Source organism: Schistocerca piceifrons, chromosome 3 (assembly GCF_021461385.2).
Source record: "Schistocerca piceifrons isolate TAMUIC-IGC-003096 chromosome 3, iqSchPice1.1, whole genome shotgun sequence".
NCBI lineage: Eukaryota > Metazoa > Arthropoda > Insecta > Orthoptera > Acrididae > Schistocerca > Schistocerca piceifrons.
The window spans coordinates 810,947,741-810,968,232 of record NC_060140.1 but is presented as its reverse complement, the minus strand read 5'-3'; the positions used below and the strand labels follow the sequence as shown (position 1 = coordinate 810,968,232).

The following is a 20,492-nucleotide window of genomic DNA, read 5'->3' as shown; positions in this document are numbered from 1 at the left end:
TCCACAGACAGAAGTCTCTGACGTCATTAGACTCTATTCTAGTCTATTCTAATTTCTAGGAAATGAAGCCCGTGCGTTACATGTGAAAGAACAGCTACAATAATAGGACAAAAAAATATGGTTTTTATGATTCGTCATAAAATGTACAATATTTGAAAGAAGTATATGTATACGTATAATGTCGAGAGACTAACAAATTTTAGTTACCTGTCAGCTGCCCATTCTTCTTTTAAGAACACATTAGAAACTTTTTAGAAATATATTCCATTTTCACATGGTAATTGAAAATAATTTATTTTATGTAGGCATAGGCATCTTGGAAACTGAATGGCTCAGAATATATGCAATGGCAATGTCCAGTATTGATAATTTGATGTATTAATACCGGTCGCAGTGGCCGAGTGGTTCTAGGCGCTTCAGTCCGGAACTGCGCTGCTGCTGCAGTCGCATGTTCGAATCCTGCCTCGGGCATGGATGTGTGTGATGTCCTTAGGTTAGTTAGGTTTAAGTAGTTCCAAGTTCTAGGGGACTGATGACCTCAGATGTTATGTCCCATAGTACTTAGAGCCGTTTGAACCATTTGATGTATTAATGTGACTGCACAATTTCTCAACCCTTGAGCACGTTCTTAGCTCTTGAACTGAGCAAGACTTCATCGACTTACCAGGAGTTGTCGTGCAGAGTAAGCTAGGAGCATGTGAGAACTGTGGTAGGGAAGGCGAATGGTCGACTTCGGTTTATTGGGAGAATTTTAGGAAAGAGTGGTTCACCTGTAAAGGAGGCGGCATAAAGGACGCCGGTGGGACCGATTCTTGAGTACTGCTCGAGTGCTCGGGATCCGTGCCAAGTCGGGCTGATGGAAGACATCGAAGCAGTACAGAGGTGCGCTTGTAGATTTGTTACTGGTAGGTTCGAACAACACGTAACTGTTACGGAGGTGCTTCGGGATTTCAAATGTGAATCTCTGGAGGGATAGCGACGTTCTTTTCGAGAAACACTACTGAGAAAATTTAGAGAACCGGCATCTGAAGCTGACTGCAAAATGATTTTACTGCCGCCAACACCCACTGCGCTTAAGGACCATGAAGATAAGATAAAAGAAATTAGGACTCATAGCGAGGGAGACAGACATTCGTTTTTCCCTCACTCTGTTTGCGAGTGGAACAGGAAAGGAAATGACTAGCAGTGGTACAGGTTATCCTCGGTCACGAATCACACGGTGGTTTGTGGAGTATCTATGTAGATGGAGATGTACCAGTCATCAAGATCAGAGTGTAGATACATCCTATACCTTCTCAAGTATACCACACACGTAAGGTGGTTGGGACGGCGAGATTTAAGGATTATAGACCGTGAGATACAAGGATCATGCACGACTGGACGACTAGCAGAGTAAGACATCGAACAGAGTGACCTGTGGTTCGAGAAAACGCGGTTATGAAAATCGTAACTGTTAATGACTGTGGACGTCAGTTATACCAGTCTAGAGAGACTATCAAACTCATATCCTTAGAGTTCAAGAAGAATTTAGTAATTGTAATTCCAAAGCAGGCAGTTGCTGTCATGTGTGACCACTACTGAACCATCAGTTTAAAAGTCAAGGATACAAAATACTGACATGAATTGTCTACAGAAGAACAAAATTGAGGTTTTCGTGACCACTTAGTAAAATATTGTCTGTTGGCTTCTGTCGCGGGCTATTCGGACAACTTTTGTTTAACGACTTATCAACCGTTCAGCCATCAGGAGAGTCTGGCATAGTCAAAGGTTTACCCTCCATTGCTGGTGGCGGACTAGAGTCGAACCCGCTGACAGGGATTCTATGTAATTCTCTATCCAGTATCTGAAGCCTTTTCCCTGGTCATTACCGCAATGGTGCTCTCCTTGCTACCTGCAACGGTCGTTCGCTGCAGCACTAGAATCTAGGTTCTGTTTATCATGATGTTTTCTTCTTTCTTATTGAAACTACTGTCGTGTGAATTTCTATGGCATCCCTCAAAGAGGGACACAAAAACTTGTAGAAGTCGGTCCAGGGGAAGTTAAGTATGGGTTCAGGAGAAATGTAGGAAACCAGAGGCAATACTAACCCTATGACTTCTTTAGAAGATAGGTTAAAGAAAGGCATACCTACCTTTATAACCCAAATTGCAGACTACGAGAAAACGTTTTACAATACTGATTGTAATTACTCTTCGAAATTCTGAAGATATTAGGCCAAAATACACGGTTTGTAAGATTATTTACAACTTGTGTAGAAGCCAGACTGCAGTTATGAGTCGGATGACGTTAAAGGGAAACAGTGGTTGAGAACGGGCTGAGGTAGGGTGGTTTCCTGTCCCCAGTGTATTTCAGATTGTGCCCTTAGCAAGCAATAAAAAACTACAGAGAACTTTAGAAAGAGAACTTTAGGGAGAGAAGTAAAAAAAAAGACACTGGAGACGGAAAACAACTTGCAAGAGTATCTGAACGGAATTGGTAGCACCTTGGAAAGAAGTTATAAGGTGAACATCAAGAAATGCAAAACAAAAGTAATCGAGTGTAGTCTAATTAAATCAGGCGATAATGGGGGAATTAAATTAGGAAATGAGACACTAAAAGTAGTAGATGAGTTTTGTTATTTGGGCAGCAAAATAACTGATGACGGCCGAAATAAAGAGGATATAAAATACAGACTGGCGACAGCAAGTGAAACATTCTGGCAAAAGAGGAATTTGTTAACATCTAATATAAACTTACGTCTTAGAAAATCTTCTCTGATGGTATTTGTCTGGAGTACGGCATTGTTCGGAACTGAAATGTGGACGATAAGCAGTTCATATAAGAAAAGACGAGATGCTTTTGAGATACGGTGCTCCAAAAGAATGCTGAAGATTAGATGTATAGACAGAATAATTAACTAGGAGGTACTGCACAGAACTGGAGAAGAAAGAAATTTATGGCACAAGTTGTTTTTTTGTTTTTTAAACAGGAGTGGGTGATAGGATACATTCTGCATTAAGGGACTGCCAAATTCGTAATGGAAGAAAGTGTGTGTGTGTGTGTGCGTGTGTGTATGTGTGTGTGTGTGTGTGTGTGTGTGTGTGTGTGTGTGTGTGTGTGAGGGGCGGGATGGGGGTGGTGGTGGAGAGGGGGGAGGGTAAAATTGTAGAGTGACACAGTTAACAGGTTCACATGTATGTGGGTTGCAGCAGTTATGCAGAGATGAAGGGGCTTGGACGGGATAGACTAGAGGGGAGAGTGCACCAAACTAGTTTGTGAACTGAAGACAACAACAAATCATCGCAACTATCTACTCTTTGGGGGTCGCTGCTGTTGCTGCAAATGATTCCTCTACATACCTCCTCGACAATCTGTTCATTCTCTGCTGGTTAACGGGCCTTTTAAAGCATCTTAAAATTTTAGTTATTTATCTCAACCCCCGGCCACCTCTGGGCTATCCGTGTGTTGTCTGCATGCTATCGTTGACCATTGTTTGGAGTGGCAAGCCAGCCTCCTGACACTGTTGTACTGTGTCGGAGACTCCTGGGATAGTCACTCTATATGCCGTCAGTGATATATCTTGGAAAGGCCGTGCAAGCCTTCTAGTACTGATGTATCTTGTTGGTCAATATCTTGGAATACTTGGGACAGTCTGTCTAACCAAGCCAAATGTGTGCATCTAGTTTCAACTTCTGGCACTAGCAAGTGAAAAACATAAGAACTGTTTTCATCTAAAGAGCAATGTCTAGACTTAAAGGTAGTCTCTGTTCTTTCTGGAAGGCTATTGTGTGTCGTAAGTGAGGACGCGCTTGAACTTCGTCGTTCAATGTTATGACATCAGAGATACAGTATTACGTGGCACATGGAAGTAGGCATCTCTAGTGGAAAGACTGTCTAATTCGCTAAAGAAGAGCAGGAAGTTTCTAAGTTTCTTCTCGGGTTCATTTAGCAAACAGGAAAGAGTCACAGAGATGTTCATCCAACTCTCAAATAGCAGACACTACAAAAGAGCCGGTGTGTATTAAACTGTACTGTTGAACTCCGAGAGCGTACGTTTCTAGGAGACTCGACCAAAATATTGATTCTACCTACATACACTGTCTAACAACAAAAAAGTGGTGGGGGTGGGGGCAAAAGGGAAGAGAAAGAAAAATGAAACTTTACCCGTTGGGAAGGTGTATGATGTTATTTCAGTTATTATACTATCCAGCTACTTTTACAAACCATTTGGCAATCTGAGATCACGTTTCAGTACGACGTTGCAACGTCTTTGGTCTGGATGCATGCAGTGATTCTGTTGGAAATGGTGTCATAAATCCGTTGTATACTCTTCTGAAGGAATCTACCCCTCAGACGATGCTGATATCCTGGATACTGACGCTAGGACGAAGCTGACCTCCTATCTAGTCCTACCCGTGTTTTAACAGGGACAGATGTGAATATCTGACAGGCCACTGGAGTTGCTCAACATCACGCAGACGGTTCACAGACAAAGGCTCCGTGTGTGGACGAGCATTGTGCAGTTGAAAAATAGCACCACGATGGTGTAGCATGAAGATGCAGGATGCTGGTGACATGTTGTTGTGACGTCATTGTTCCCTCAATCATTAGCAGCCTTGAACTGAAGTCATACCCGATGGCTCCCTACACCATGATGCCGGGAGTAACATCGTTGTACATCTAAAAACGCTGGAAGAATGGGATCTTTCCCCCACCTCGATCCTCGACGAAACTGGTCATTCGGGGTAGTGCAGAATCGTGTATCGTCGCTAAACACAATACAATGCCATTCATCAGTCCATGCTTCCCGGTGACGACACCACTCCGAACACAGCTCTTTGTGTCGTGGTAATGGCAGTCTACACACGGGACACTAATTCGTTAATCCAGCTGCTGCTAGTATCCTACCAATGGTGTGAGATTGCAGGGAATGTTGAAGGGTGTGCATAACCTGTTCTCGGATGGCAGGTGCAGATGTGAATTGATGACAGACACAATTGTGAAGGGGTTAAGTTATGATTGGTGGTCCTGTCCTGTGGTGGTCAGATGTGGTAGACCAGAACCTCGGCAACGAGTATGCTTGCCTTCACGTTCCCGCGCAGTCCAACATCGCGCCCTGTCACATCTGAATGCCCACAAATGTGGATATTGCACGATTCGACCATCCGGCCAAAAGGAGACACACAATGAGGCCCCCTTTCAAACTCTGTCAGGTGCTGATAACGCGGTCTCACACTTTTACGTGACATCTCAGTATCCTCCACAGTAATCACTCAACATCTGACTCAATTTAGGCCCATTACACTACTGGCCATTAAAATTGCTACACCAACAAGAAATGCAGATGATAAACGGGTATTCATTGGACAAATATATTATACTACAACTGACATGTGATTACATTTTCATGCAATTTGAGTGCATAGATCCTGAGAAATCAGTACCCAGAACAACTACCTCTGGCCATAATAACGGCCTTGACACGCCTGGGCATTGAGTTAAACAGAGCTTGGATGGAGTGTACTGGCACAGCTGCCCATGCAGCTACAACACGATACCACAGTTCATCAAGAGCAGTGACTGGCGTATTGTGACGAGCCAGTTGCTCGGCCACCATTGACCAGACGTTTTCAGTTGGTGAGAGATCTGGATAATGTGCTGGCCAGGGCAGCAGTCGAACATTTTTTGTATCCAGATAGGCCCGTACAGGACCTGCAACATGCGGTTGTGCATTATGGTGCTGAAATGTAGGGTTTCGCAGGGTAGAGCCACGGGTTGTAACACATCTGGAATGTAACGTCCACTGTTCAAAGTGCCTTCAATGTGAACAAGAGGTGACCGAGACGTGTAACCAATGGCACCCCATACCATCGCGCCGGGTGATATGCCAGTATGGCGATGACGAATACACGCTTCCAATGTGCGTTCACCGCGATGTCGCCAAACACGGATGCGACCATCATGATGCTGTAAACAGATCCTGGATTCATCCGAAAAAATGACGTTTTGCCATTCGCACACCCAGGTTCGTAGTTGAGTACACCATCGCAGGCGCTCCTGTCTGTGATGCAGCGTCAAGGGTAACCGCAGCCATGGTCTCCGAGCTGATAGTCCATGCTGCTGCAAACGTCGTCGAACTGTTCTTGCAGATGGTTGTTGTCTTGCGAACGTCCCCATCTGCTGACTCAGGGATCGAGACGTGGCTGCAAGATCCGTTACAGCCATGCGGATAAGATGCCTGTCATCTCGACTGCTAGTGATACGAGGCCGTTGGGATCCAGCACGGCGTTCCGTATTACCCCCTTAACCCACCGATTCCATATTCTGCTAACAGCCGTTGGATCTCGACCAACGGGAACAGCAATGTCGTGATACGATAAACCGCAATCGCAATAGGCTACAATCAGACCTTTATCAAAGTCGGAAACGTGATGGTACGCATTTCTCCTCCTTACACGAGTCATCACAACAACGTTTCACCAGGCAACGCTGGTCAACTGCTGTTTGTGTATGAGAAATCGGTTGGAAACTTTCCCCATCTCAGCACGTTGTAGGTGTCACCACCGGCGCCAACCTTGTGTGAATGTTCTGAAAAGCTAATCATTTGCATATCACAGCATCTTCTTCCTATCGGTTAAATTTCACGTCTGTAGCACGTCATCTTCGTGGTGTAGCAATTTTAAAGGCCAGCAGTGTATATATCCCAGCAGGCCTGGTAGCAACAGTAGAGAAGAACAACACTAATGCCCTCTGGCGGGCCTTCTAACTGCCACAGAGAATTGCAAATTTAATGATTTACTTACCCGTCGTTGGTGTGTATGTGTGCGAAGTTACGTTGATATCCGACGACGTCTTCTGTATGCTTCACTTTTTCTGGCAGGCAGTCAATATTTGTGAAAGGACGAGGCAGGTAACTTTTGGGAGGTTGGAGCCCACACCAAGGCTTAGCAACGGTTCTTCTTCCCACCCATCATTCACAACTGGAACGGGAAGCGGAGGAAGTGATCGTGATGCACGAAGTATCATCAGCCAAACTCTGTGCTGAGTCACAGAGTAACATATTTTTTTGTCTGTGGCTGAGTCTTGCCGAGTGTAGATGTAGATGTGATAAGTTACCAAATGTGTGAGCGGAATGTGCCTCGGTTCAAGGTGAAGAGTACCGAGCGAGATCGCCAGCGGTGGGCTCCAGCTGTGGTACCAGCTGATGCTGAGGCCCCTCGAGATGAGGGTGGAAGGACTGGGTGCTGGGGTGGCGGCTGGTCCCACGCGTCGCACCTGGCTGTGTCACCTCCGCCTCCGCCTGCCCGCTAATCCCCGCCTCCCCGGCGGCCGCACGCCGGTCCTCGTGACGTCGCAGCGGCCTCAAGGCTGAGCGTCGGTCCGGTAATCCTCTCGTCTCGTTAAGCGCCAACTCTCCCCAGCGACACCACCTCCCGTATCGTACAGTGGCTCCTCCTCCGCTCAGCAGCCGGAACACTCTTTCTGCCTCTCACACTCCGTGCTCTCTCTCTCTCTTCCCTCAAAAGACTACAACAGCACCAGTACTTGTCACTTTGGTTACATCTCCTTTGGACACGGGCAGTGGGAGGAAACCCGCCGTGTATTGGCGTAAGAGAAGAGACCAAAAGTAAGTGGCTCAAGAGAGATGAACAAATGTTAATTCCAGCTAACGAAATACCTAACCAGAGAAACATACTAGACTAATACCACTCAGGCATCCGTAAACGTCGTAGCACAACTTCTGTCTTAATAAAGGTCTTACGTAAAATCGGTAAGCGGGTCGAAGTCTTCCATCCAGTCACTCACTGATCAGTCTGGCCTGGCAACGGAAGACAGCAAAACGAAAGCTGAAATTTTAAATTTAGCATTTGAGAAATCTTTCACGCAGGAGGATCGTACAAGCATGCCGCCGCTTGAGTCTCGTACAGATTCCCGTATGCAGGACATAGTGATAGACATCCCTGGGGTTGTGAAGCAGCTGAATGGGTTGAAAATAAATAAATCACCAGGTCCTGATGGGATTCCAATTCGGTTTTATAGAGAGTACTCTACTGCATAGGCTCCTTACTTAGCTTGCATTTATCGCGAATGTCTTGCCCAGCGTAAAGTCCCGAGCGACTGGAAAAAAGCGCAGGTGACTCCTGTATATAAGAAGGGTAGAAGGACGGATCCTCAAAATTACAGACCTATATCCTTTACATCGGTTTGTTGCAGGATTCTCGAACATATTCTCAGTTCGAATATAATGAATTTTCTTGAGACAGAGAAGTTGCTGCCCATGCATCAACACGGCTTTAGAAAGCATCGCACCTGCGAAACGCAACTCGCCCTTTTTTCACATAATACATTGCGAACCATGGATGAAGGGTATCAGACGGATGGCATATTCCTTGACTTCCGGAAAACGTTTGACTCGGTGCCCCACTGCAGACTCCTAACTAAGGTACGAGCATATAGGATTGGTTCCCAAATATGTGAGTGGCTCGAAGACTTCGTAAGTAACAGAACCCATCCTCGATGGTGAGTGTTCATAGGAGGTGGGGGTATTATCTGCAATGCCCCAGGGAAGTGTGGTAGGTCCACTGTTGTTTTCTATCTACATAAATGATCTTTTGGATAGGGTGGATAGCAATGTGCGGCTGTTTGCTGATGATGCTGTGGTGTACGGGAAGGTGTCGTCGTTGAGTGACTGTAGGAGGATACAAGATGACTTAGACAGGATTTGTGATTGGTGTAAAGAATGGCAGCTAACTCTAAATATAGATAAATCTAAATTATTGCAGATGAATAGGAAAAAGAATCCCGTAATGTTTGAATACTCCATTAGTAGTGTAGCGCTTGACACAGTCACGTCGATTAAATATTTGGGCGTAACATTGCAGAGCGATATGAAGTGGGACAAGCATGTAATGGCAGTTGTGGGGAAGGCGGATAGTCGTCTTCGGTTCATTGGTAGAATTTTGAGAAGATGTGGTTCATTTGTAAAGGAGACCGCTTATAGAACGCTGGTGCGACCTATTCTTGAGTACTGCTCGAGCGTTTGGGATCCCTATCAGGTCAGATTTGAGGGAGGACATAGAAGCAATTCAGAGGCAGGCTGCTAGATTTGTTACTGGTAGGTTTGATCATCACGCGAGTGTTACGGAAATGCTTCAGGAACTCGGGTGGAAGTCTCTAGAGGAAAGGAGGCGTTCTTTTCGTGAATCGCTACTGAGGAAATTTAGAGAACCAGCATTTGAGGCTGACTGCAGTACAATTTTACTGCCGCCAACTTATATTTCGCTGAAAGACCACAAAGATAAGTTAAGAGAGATTAGGGCTCGTACAGAGGCATATAGGCAGTCATTTTTCCCTCGTTCTGTTTGGGAGTGGAACAGGGAGAGAAGATGCTAGTTGTGGTACGAGGTACCCCCCGCCACGCACCGTATGGTGGATTGCGGAGTATGTATGTAGATGTAGATGTAGAAGGTAACAGATGACACTGTCGACGTCGACATTTTACTTGCCAAACTTCGCAGCCTAAATTTTTCGTCAAGTGCAGTGAATTCGTTTCGCTCATACCTGACGTATCGCGAATAATGCGTCATGTCCGGCACCATAATGTTACATTGGAGGCAGGTAGTATCAGCCGTCCCCCAGGGTTCGGTATTAGGTCCTGTACTCTGTTCATTATATGACAATGATGTGCCATTGGTTCTGTCCTACTGCAAATACCGCATGTACGCTGGCTCCAGTAGTATCTAAGTGCAAAACCAATAAACCTGGTGACAGCTATCGAGAATGTCAGCACCTACATGTGTCCACTATCAAAATCGGTGGAGTATACGGGCTTAAAGCTCAACCCATCTGAATCCAAGCGCTGCTGGTTGGTCATTCTAGGCCCATTACCCAGAATTATCGGGGATTCCTATCATCTTTAACACTAAATGGGATAAATACCAACTTCTCTCCCTCAGCAAAGGTTCTAGGAGTAATATTACATGAAAATTAAAAATAGACTGTGCACGTAACTTCAATATGCGGGAGGCCTCAGCATCCCTCCACCGAAAAAAAAAAAACACATAAAAAGCTCCTCTCTCTTGACCTGAAAAAGACACTTGTGCAAACACGTCTTATACTTCCAATTATTAAGTACAGGCCTTTCTTAGAATACCTCACGGCGCTTGAAACTTCCCGAATGCATGTGTCCATTAAATCTGTGATGTTCGAATCTTTGATCATATTTCACTGTAGTATGCATAGCTATCCCGTCTACGTGCAGACGAGCACTGCGATTTCCATACCTTCCCTTTTCTTTACTGTCTTATCAATGTACTCTGTCCCCCACAACTCATCTCGACCTTAACACTCTTAGCTCAACAACACGGCAGAAACACCCGTTCGCGTCCGAACAAAATCCTTTCTGTCCCTCTCCATCGTTCAGCGACTTTCTCAAACTGCTTCATCTTATATTTCATTCACTTGGAAAAGTCAACAGGCACAATGTCCACATATGAGGATCCCAGAAACACCGCATAATTTTTTAGATTTATCGTGTCAGCATCTAAAACAAAATAAAAAATGTAAAAAATTTATGTCGTTTCTAAACGAAGTATCTGCACTCTCTCTCTTCACGGGGAGGGGCATCACAGGTGTATCTAGTCCAGGTGAAGATTAGATAATACTGCATTTTACAATAAGGAGAAATTGCAATTGATTTTCGAACGAGTCAAAGTTAAAGTTGATTTTGCAACAAGACAGGACACCGTAGAATTGGTATGCGAGAGTTTGCGGGTACATCAATCGACTTCATCCACGTTAATGGACTTATTTAATTCATAAATTATTTTTAGTTGTTACAAATGCGAAAGTACTTGCCAAATCATGAAATGAGAGAATGAAGATGTTACAGACATTACTGAGGTATGTCAGACCTAAAACGATAAATTATTGCGTATTTCTTATAAACCTTTTAGATAACATTTATTACCCATTTCTTACGGAAAATGAGACGGCTTCTGAAGACTAACAAAAGAGAAACTGAAGCAGCAATTAGGTGTCTATATTGTAGAGACTTATGTTATTGTGAACAGATACCAAGTAAGATACTGAATATATGTAACCCTGCTTTATCAATGTACTAAGTTATTTGTGTAACATTTTTTCAAACAGATATTGTCTCATTTCATATCACCTCTTAGTACTACTTCTAAATATTTAAATTATGTGACGGTTTCCAGAAGCTGACCACTAATCTTGAAATGATGTGAATTTCCTTAGGGGAGGGAGGGATCATCACTCTTCTTACTGGTTTAATGCATCTCACCACAAATTCCCATCCTGTGTCTATATCCTAATCTCATAGTAACACTTGCACCGTACTTCCTCAATTATTTGCTGGGTGTATTCCAATCTCTGTCTCCCCATACAGTTGTTACCCACTGCATCTCCATCAGGTACCATGTAAGTCATTACTCGACGTCTTAACGTCCTATCATTCTGTCCCTTCTTCTTATCAGTATTTTACGCTTTTTCCTCTCCTCGCCGACTCTGTGAAGAACCTCCACATTTCGTATCTTATCAGTCCACCTCATTTTAATATCCTCATATAGTACCACGTCTCAAATGTTTCGATTCTCTACTTCTCCGGTTTTACCACTGTCCGTGATCCACTTCCATACAATGCTGCACACCAAATGCAAATCCTCAGAAATTTCTTCCTCAAATTAAAGTACGATGTCGGATATTGATAGAATTCTTTTAGTTAGGAATGCCTTCCATACCTTTACTGGTCTCATTTTTACGTCTTCTTTCATTCGTCCATCATTTGTTACTTCTCTTCCAAGATAGAACATTTCTTTCACGTCGTCTATTTCATTCACCAAAATTTTGATGGTAAGTTTCTCACTATTCTCATTTAGGCTAATCCTCATTACTTTCGTGTTTCTTCGATTTTCTCTCAATCCATATTCTGTGCTCAGTAGACTGTTCATTCCGTCATGTAATTCTTCCTCGGTTACAATGAGGATAGCAATGTCATCAGCGAATCTTATCATTCACATCGTTTTATCCTAAATTCACAGTCTTGAACCTTTCTTCTATTTATGCCATTGTTTCTTCGACGTTCTGATTGAACAGTATGGCGCAAAAGACCGAATTTGTCTTAGACCGTTTTTACTCCGAACACCTCGATTTCGGTCTTCCATTCTTATTGCTCCTTCTTGGTGCTTACACAGACTGTTCATTTCCCGCCTTTCCCTAAGGCATAAGCGAATTTTTCTGAAAATTTAGAATATTTTGCACCATTTTTTCTAGGTCGACAAATCGTTTTTAGGTGCCTTGATTTCTCTTATGTCTTGCTTCCACTACCAAGAACAATGTTAAAACGTCCTTTCTGGTGGCTGTACCTTTCCGGAAGCTAAACTGATCCTCATTGAACAGATATTCATCTTTCCTTCCCATTCTTCTGCATATTATTCTTGTCAGCAACAAGAAAACGTGAGCTGTTAAGCTGGTCATAAGATAGTTCTCGCACTTATCGGCCCTTGCCGTCCTCGGGATGTTGTGGATGATATTTTTCCGAACCTTTGATGATTTGTCTCCGTACTCACAGATTCTACAAATCAGGCTGAATAGTAGTTTGGTTGTCACATTCTCAAATTGTTTTAGAAAGTACGAAGGAATGTACCTATCCCCCTGCTTTATTTGATAGCAAGACTTCCAAATCTCTGTCAATCTCTGACTCTTGTTTTGGACCACCTTTGTCTTCCATATCGACACCCATATCTTTTTCTATCACGTCATGAGGTACTCCTCGGGTTCGCAAATGCCGTCAATGTATTCTTTCCACTTATCCACTATCTCCTCTGCTATTAACTGTGAAATTATTCTTGCACTCTTGATGTTGACATCTTTGCTTTTTAATTCCGTCGGAAGTTGTTTTGACTTTCCTGTATACTGATTCACTTCTTCCAGCGACCATTTCTTTTTCGATTTCATTGCATTTTTCCTGCAGCCATTTTGCCTTGGCTTCCCTGGAGTTTCTGTTTATTTCATTTCTAACTGACTTATATTGTTGTATTCCTGTATTTCCCTCAACAATTATGTATCCCTACTTTCATCGATCAATTGAAATGTTTCTTCTGTTAGCCAAGGTTTCTTCGCAGTTATCTTCCTCGTACCTACATTTGTCCGTCCAGCTACTATGATTGTCCCTTTTTAGAGGTGACCATTTCTCTCAACTGCATCCCCTATTGTAGCATTCATTATCGCAATATCTACAACACTAGATAACTTCAAATGCACGTCATTTTCTTCTTCAACACTAACGTATCCCACTTGTTTCCATATTGATTCTTCCGGACGATATTCTTAAACTTCAGTGTATTCTTTTTCATTACTAAATTGTTAGTCTCTGTCTGCTCTTGAGCACGTCCTAAAATCTAATATCTGATTTCGAAATCCCTGTCTGATCATGATACAATCCAACTAGGAGTTTCTAGTGTCTCCGGTACAGCAGCTCCTCTTGCGATTTTTGAACAATGTTCACCTTATTACTCGCTGAAATCTACTGCAGAAGTCAATTGGCTTTTGCCCTCTCTCATTCCTACAACCAAGCCCGTATTTTCCCATACTCTTTCTTCTCTTGCTTCCCCTACTATGGAGTTCTAATGACCAACGATTACTAGATTATGATCTCCCTTTACATACTGAATTACACTTTCAATATTGGTTGAAATGGCTCTGAGCACTATGGGACTTAACTTCTGAGGTCATCAGTCCCCTAGAACTTAGAACTACTTAAACCTAACTAATCTAAGGACATCACACACAGCCATGCCCGAAGCAAGATTCGAACCTGCGACTGTAGCAGTCTTGCGGTTCCAGACTGTAGAGCCTAGAACCACTCGGACACGTTCAATAGTGTCGTATAATTTTTTCTGTATCTCCACCTTCCGCTTGTGACATAGGCATGTACACCTGACCTACTTGTAGCCGGCAGCTGTGGCCGAGTGGTTCTAGGCGCTTCAGTCCGGAACCGCACTGTTGCTACGGTCGCAGATTCGAATCCTGCCTCGGGCATGGATGTGTGTGATGTCCTTAGGTTAGTTAGGATGAAGTAGTTCTAAGTCTAGGGGACTGATGACCTCAGATGTTAAATCCCATAGTGTTCAGAGCCATTTGAACCATTTGACGTATTTGTGTCCATTACGTCTTGAATAGAGACAGTGAAGTGGTCAAAAACAGTGTAAAACAACGCGCTATGAACAGCGATGAGTACATAAACAGACGTGAAGGAAGATGGCCATGTACTTTCGAAGGAACCATCCCAGCATTCGTCGAAATCGATTTAGGAAAGATACAGTAAACGTTGACGGGATATAAAGACGGAAATTCGAGAACTTTGCAAGCGCAGTAGCCAACGCTCTCTCTCTCTCTCTCTCTCTCTCTCTCTCTCTCTCTCTCTGCCAGCACCGTGCGTGACAGTGACAAGAAACAGAGTTTCATCAAGTGATACTTGAGAACAAGGCGTCGAGAAGTCATGGGACGCAGTGGAAACACGTTTGTGAGCTGAAAGTAACTGGCTGAAGTTCTGAGACCTTCCCCGTCCGAAACTCGTTGGCATGAAGACAATGGGGACGCGCGGACGTGTCCCCCTCGTGAGCAGTCGCTGCATGATTTAACGCCGTAATCGCCGCGCTGGGTGCAGTCGCTCCTTAAGCCAGGAGGTTAGGGGGAGAGGGGGGGGGCGAGGGGGTTGGGTGCACGGGACGGCGTGCAAACACTGGCCCGCCGCATACTCGTCGATATTTAGAGTAGCGGACGGGTCCCCCGCATCGGTAGTACCAATTAGGGAGGCGGAGGTGGAGACGGGCGCCGCCCCCACGGCAAACAGCGGGGGCGCCGGCACAAAGGCGGCCGTGTGCCGGTGCGCCGCGCCAGACCGGGGGCTCCTTAAAACAAACAGCTGTAAATAGTTTTGACTGCGGGGGCGGGCGCGGGGGAGAGGGCGCGGCCTGTCAGGCAAATATTGACGGCGGGTGTCACTGAGGCGAGTCCGGCGCGCGGCTACTTGCCGGCCGGGACCACCTGCCAGCAGGGGGCGTGCTGCGAGGTACTCGCCGGCGGCGAGCAAGGGAGAGCAAGGAAGAACGCACCGTGAGGCGACAAGTTCACTTAGAGACGGCGCACAGGCTCGGACATGCAGCTCGTTTAGCTCCCATTTCATCTACACCTACATACGTAACCCACAAGCTACAGTGTGGTGCATGGCGGAGGGTACCTTGTACCATTACTAGTGATTCCCGCAATTTGCATGAAAATTGCTGTGAGACGACTATTTTTCAACAACCTACGCGTTTAGACCCTACATTTACACTTGTCTCGTTATCGAGAATGTTGACATGATGCAACGATTCTACGAAAAATTTTATATAACTGACATGACACTGCCCTTGAATGTGACGTAAAGTCGAAACGCGTAATGTTGCTGAAAAATAAAAGTGTGGTCAAGACATAAGAAGAGTTATCAAGAAACTAGTCATTCCCTCTGCTGTTCCACTCGCTGATGGAGCGATACAAAACTGACTGTCTATATGCCTCAGTACAAACCCTAATTTCTCTCCCCTTACCTTCATGGTCCTTGGGCGAAATTACGTACGGTGGCAGCAGTAGAATCGTTCTACAGTCACCTGAAAATCTGGCTGTCTAAATTTAATTACTCATGGTGATCTCCCCTTCGGCAGTCGCCTCCCGAATGGGCAACTTTTTCCAATGGCGAGCTATCATGAATTACAGGCCACAAGTCTTGTCGATACACATCGTGTTTCTTTGGATCTAATGGCTCTAAGAACTATGGGACTTAACATCTGAGGTTATCAGTCCCATAGACTGAGAACTACTTAAACCTAACTAACCTAAGGACATCACACACATCCATGCCCGAGGCAGGATTCGAACCTGCGACCGTAGCAGCAGCGCGGTTCCGGACTGAAGCGCCTAGAACCTCTCAGCGACAACGGATGTCTCTTTGATGAAGTGATTTGAATTCCCTTCCGTAACCTCATGGCGCTGATTAGTTGTTGTTTCTTCCGAGTTTTAGGGGCAGTTTCCCATTCCAGAGGCAAGAGAGTGTCCCAAAACTTCTGTACGCTCTTTCGCCCTCTTTGAGGAGGCCGTCTGGCGAACGAGGGTGACTCGTTATGCCGGAAGTTTTCGGCCGCCTTCATTGACGATTTTTATTCAAAATTTAAGCATTTAAGATTTAGAAAGCTGCAATTCGTTATACGAACTACGAATTCTGCTTGGTTCTTTTTGAATCTCCATTCGATGGTCCGTCGAAGTTATTTTCTTGTAGCTAAATGATACGAGGGTGAGTCAAATGAAAACCTTAAATATTTTTTTAAATATTATTTATTGTGCGAAAGTGGTACAAAGCTGTATCACTTTTCAACATAATCTCCCCCACACTCCATGCAAGTCCTCCAGAGGTTACAAAGTGCCTAAATTCCTTTAGAAAAAAATTCTTTTGGTAGTCCGCGCAACCACTCTTGCACCGTGTGGTGTACCTCTTCATCAGAACGGAACTTCTTTCCTCCCATTGCGTCTTTGGGTGGTCCAAACATAAGGAAATCACTTGGGGCAAGGTCTGGTGAGTATGGTGGATGAGGAAGACACTCAATATGCAGGTCTGTGATTGTTGCAACTGTTGTACGGGCAGTGTGGGGCTTTGCATTGTCATGTTGCAAAAGGACACCTGCTGACAGCAATCCACATCGCTTTGATTTGATTGCAGGCCGCAGATCATGTTTTAGGAGATCTGTGTATGATTCATTGGTGAAAGAGAGTCAACATAACCTTCCCTGCTGATGGTTCTGTTCGAAACTTCTTTGGTTTTGGTGATGAGGAATGACGCCATTCCTTGCTCGCCCTCTTCGTTTCCGGTTGGTGGTAGTGAACCCAGGTTTCGTCCCCAGTAACGATTCTTGCAAGGAAGCTATCACGTTCTCGTTCAAAGCACCGAAGTAGTTCTTCACAAGCATCAACACGTCATTCTCTCATTTCAGGAGTCAGCTGCCGTGGCATCCATCTTGCAGACACTTTGTGAAACTGGAGCACATCATTCACAATGTGGTGTGCTGACCCCATGACTAATCTGTAAACATGCTGCAATGTCATTCAGCGTCACTCGGCGGTTGGTTTTCCTTCACTATGGCTTCAACTGCTGCAATGTTCCGTGGCGTCACAACTTGTTGTGCCTGACCTGGACGAGGAGCATCTTCCACTGAAGTCACGCCATTTGCGAACCTCCTACTCCATTCGTAAACATGCTGCTGTGACAAACATGCATCACCGTACTGAACCTTCATTCGTCGATGAATTTCAATAGGTTTCACACCTTCACTACGCAAAAACCGAATAACAGAACGCTGTTCTTCCCTGGTGCAAGTCGCAAGTGGGGCGGCCATATTTATACTGATACTGCGATGGTATGTGTGCATCTGCATTATGCTGCCACCTACAGGCCATTCTGCACGCTGTTTTCAGCACGCTTACCAACTTACAGGACAACAGCGCGAAATTTCGATTTGTTATTACAAATTTAACGTTTTCATTTGACTCACCCTCTTAGCTTCGCCAGAGAAAAATCTGACGATGGTGCTGACAAAAAGAACGTCATCTTCCCTCTAAGGATTCCAATTAGAGTTCGAGAAGCAGTGTCCTAATTCTCGTGAGTTGATCGAACTTAAAGGTAAAAATACAGCAGCACATTTCCCGATTGCTTGGACGTCTTCCTTTAATTCGACTTGGTGGAGATCCGAAACAGTCTAGCAGTAGGCACGAATGAGTCATACCTGTGGTATCCTCCAAACATCGCACTGCCGCACCACAGTCGCCAATGCGCGTCGATACCACAGACATACCACGCAAGGGTGCCCGGGTTCGATTCCCGGCAGGGGACTAAGTGTTGTGTGTCCTTCATCATCATTTTCATCATCATTAACACGATAGTCGCCGAAGTGGCTAAAAAGACTTGCAATACAGCTGCCGAACCCCGAAGGGGATATCCCGGCCAATAAATGCCACATGATCATTTCATTTCACAACAGACATTAGCAATATCTCGCTGCAATACGCGACGGCGAATGGCAGAGGCTGAAGAAGACACGCCCTCTCTCTCAGCACAGTAGTGCCCTCACACGTACCTCAATACAGAGGCGTGCTTGGGAGCGCTCTGCCCCGGTTCGTGACCTCGGCTGAAGCAGTCAGCATCATCGAGTAGGACTAAAGAGTTATTCAAGTATTAGAAAGAAATGAACACAGCACTTCAGGAGGAGAGTTTGTGATTGTATGCATCATGCGATGCTTTAATGGTCAATGACAGCTCTAAATTGTCATGGTGTGTGTGTGTGTGTGTGTGTGTGTGTGTGTGTGTGTGTGTGTGTGTGTTTGTGTTTGTGTTTGTGTGTTTGTGTGTGTTTGTGTGTTGTTGTTGTTGTTGTTCTTGTTCTTGTTCAAAAATGGCTCCGAGTAGTATGCGACTTAACATCTGTGGTCATCAGTCCCCTAGAACTTAGAACTACTTAAACCTAACTGACCTAAGGACATCACACACATCCATGCCCGAGGCAGGATTCGAACCTGCAACCGTAGCGGTCGCGCGGCTTCAGACTGAAGCGCCTAGAACCGCTCGGCCACTCCAGTCGGCTGTTGTTGTTGTTCTTAGCGTAAGTTAGTTTAAGTAGAATGTAAGTTTGGGGACCGATGAGCTCAGCAGTTTGGTCCCTTAGGAATTCACACTCATTTTTTTAAATATTTCATGTGCTGCAGTTTCGATGATCCATCTCCCAGAACAATCAAAAATTGCTTCGATGTATTCCTTCAGTCCGACCTGGTACGGATCCCAAACATTTGGAGCAGTGCTCTAGAATAAGTCGCACCAGCGTCCTATATGCAGTCTTCTATGTAAGTGAAACACTCTTTCCCCCAATAAACCGAAATCGATCATTTGCCTTTCCTACCACAGTTTTCACATGCTCGTTCCACCTTGTATCGCTTTGCAACGTTGCGCCCAGATATTTAAACGACTTGACTGTGTCAAGCAGGACACTAGTAATACTGTATCTGAACATTACAGGTTTGACAGTCCTACTCATCCGCATTAACTTACATTTTTCCACGTTAAGGGCTAGCTGCCATTCATCACACCAACTGGAAATTTTGTCTGAGTCGTCTTGTATCTTCCTACAGTCTCTCAACTTCGACACCTTACCGTATACCACGGCATCATCAGCGAACAACCGCAGACTGCTGCCCACACTGTGCGCCAAACCGTTTGCATATATGGAGAACTACAGCGGAGCTATCACACTTCCCTGGAGCACTCCGGACGATAGCCTTGTCTCTGATGACTCTATAAAAGGGACAGCGTATAGAACACTTGTGTGGCCGATTGTTGAGTACTGCCGGACTGTTTCTGAATCCCACCAGGTCGGATTTCAGAGGCGTGCTGATAGATTTGTTATCGGTAGTTTCGATCAACAAGCAGTATTGTGGAAATGCTCCGTAGACTGAAATGGGAATACCTGGAGAGAAGATGATATTCTTTTCTGAAACACTGTTGAGAAAATTTAGAGGACCGACATTCGCGGCTGACAGCAGAACAGTTGCATTGCTGACAACGTACATCTGGCATTAAGGACTGCGAAAACAAGATAAGAGAAATTAGAGTTCGTATGGAGGCATATAGACAGCTGTTTAACCATTTCTCCATTTGTAAGTGAAACAGGAAAGAGAATGACTAATAGTGGCAAAAGGTACTCTCCGCCATGCACCGCGTGGTAGTTTACGAAGTGTATATGAAGATTTAGAAAGAACTGTGTCGAGTTCAGACAACATAAGCGATCAGGAGCAGAATGATCTCTTGCATGCCAACCATAATGGCTTCCGGAAATACTGATCATGTCAAATTCAGCTCGCTTTTTGCTCAGCCATGGATCACGGACATCAGGTGGATGCAGCATTTCGTGACTTCCGAAAAGCATTTGAAAAAAAAAAATGTTCAAATGTGTGTGAAATCTTATGGGGCTTAACTGCTAAGGTCATCAGTCCCTAAGCTTACACTCTACATAACCTAAATCATCCTAAGGACAAACACACACACCCATGCCCGAGGGAGGACTCGAACCTCCGCCGGGACAAAAGCATTTGACTCGGTATCAACCTATGTTTACTAACAAAAAAGCGCCCAAATGGGGTATCAAACAAAATTTGTGACTGGGTTGGGAGTTTCATAGTAGGATGAACTCAGCATGTTATCTTGAACTGGCAGCCATCGATAGACGAAGAAGTATCTTCAGGCGTACTTCAGCATAATGTTTGGGGGACCCTTGCTGTTCACACTATAAACGAATGAAGTGTCAGGTAATACCAATTGTGATCTCAGATTTTTTCAGATGATCCACTCATCCGTGCTGAAGTATAGCCTGAAAAATCTGCTCAAATATTGAGTCAGGTCTTGATAAGATTTCAAA

At 44.7% G+C, this 20,492-nt stretch overlaps 1 protein-coding gene across 1 annotated transcript in view; it reads right to left on the bottom strand.

Moving 5' to 3' along the window:
* The window catches only part of LOC124787980 (netrin-3-like), a 433,009-nt gene that overhangs the window by 174,882 nt on the left and 237,635 nt on the right, over window positions 1-20,492 (bottom strand). The gene's annotated exons all lie outside the window — the stretch shown is intronic.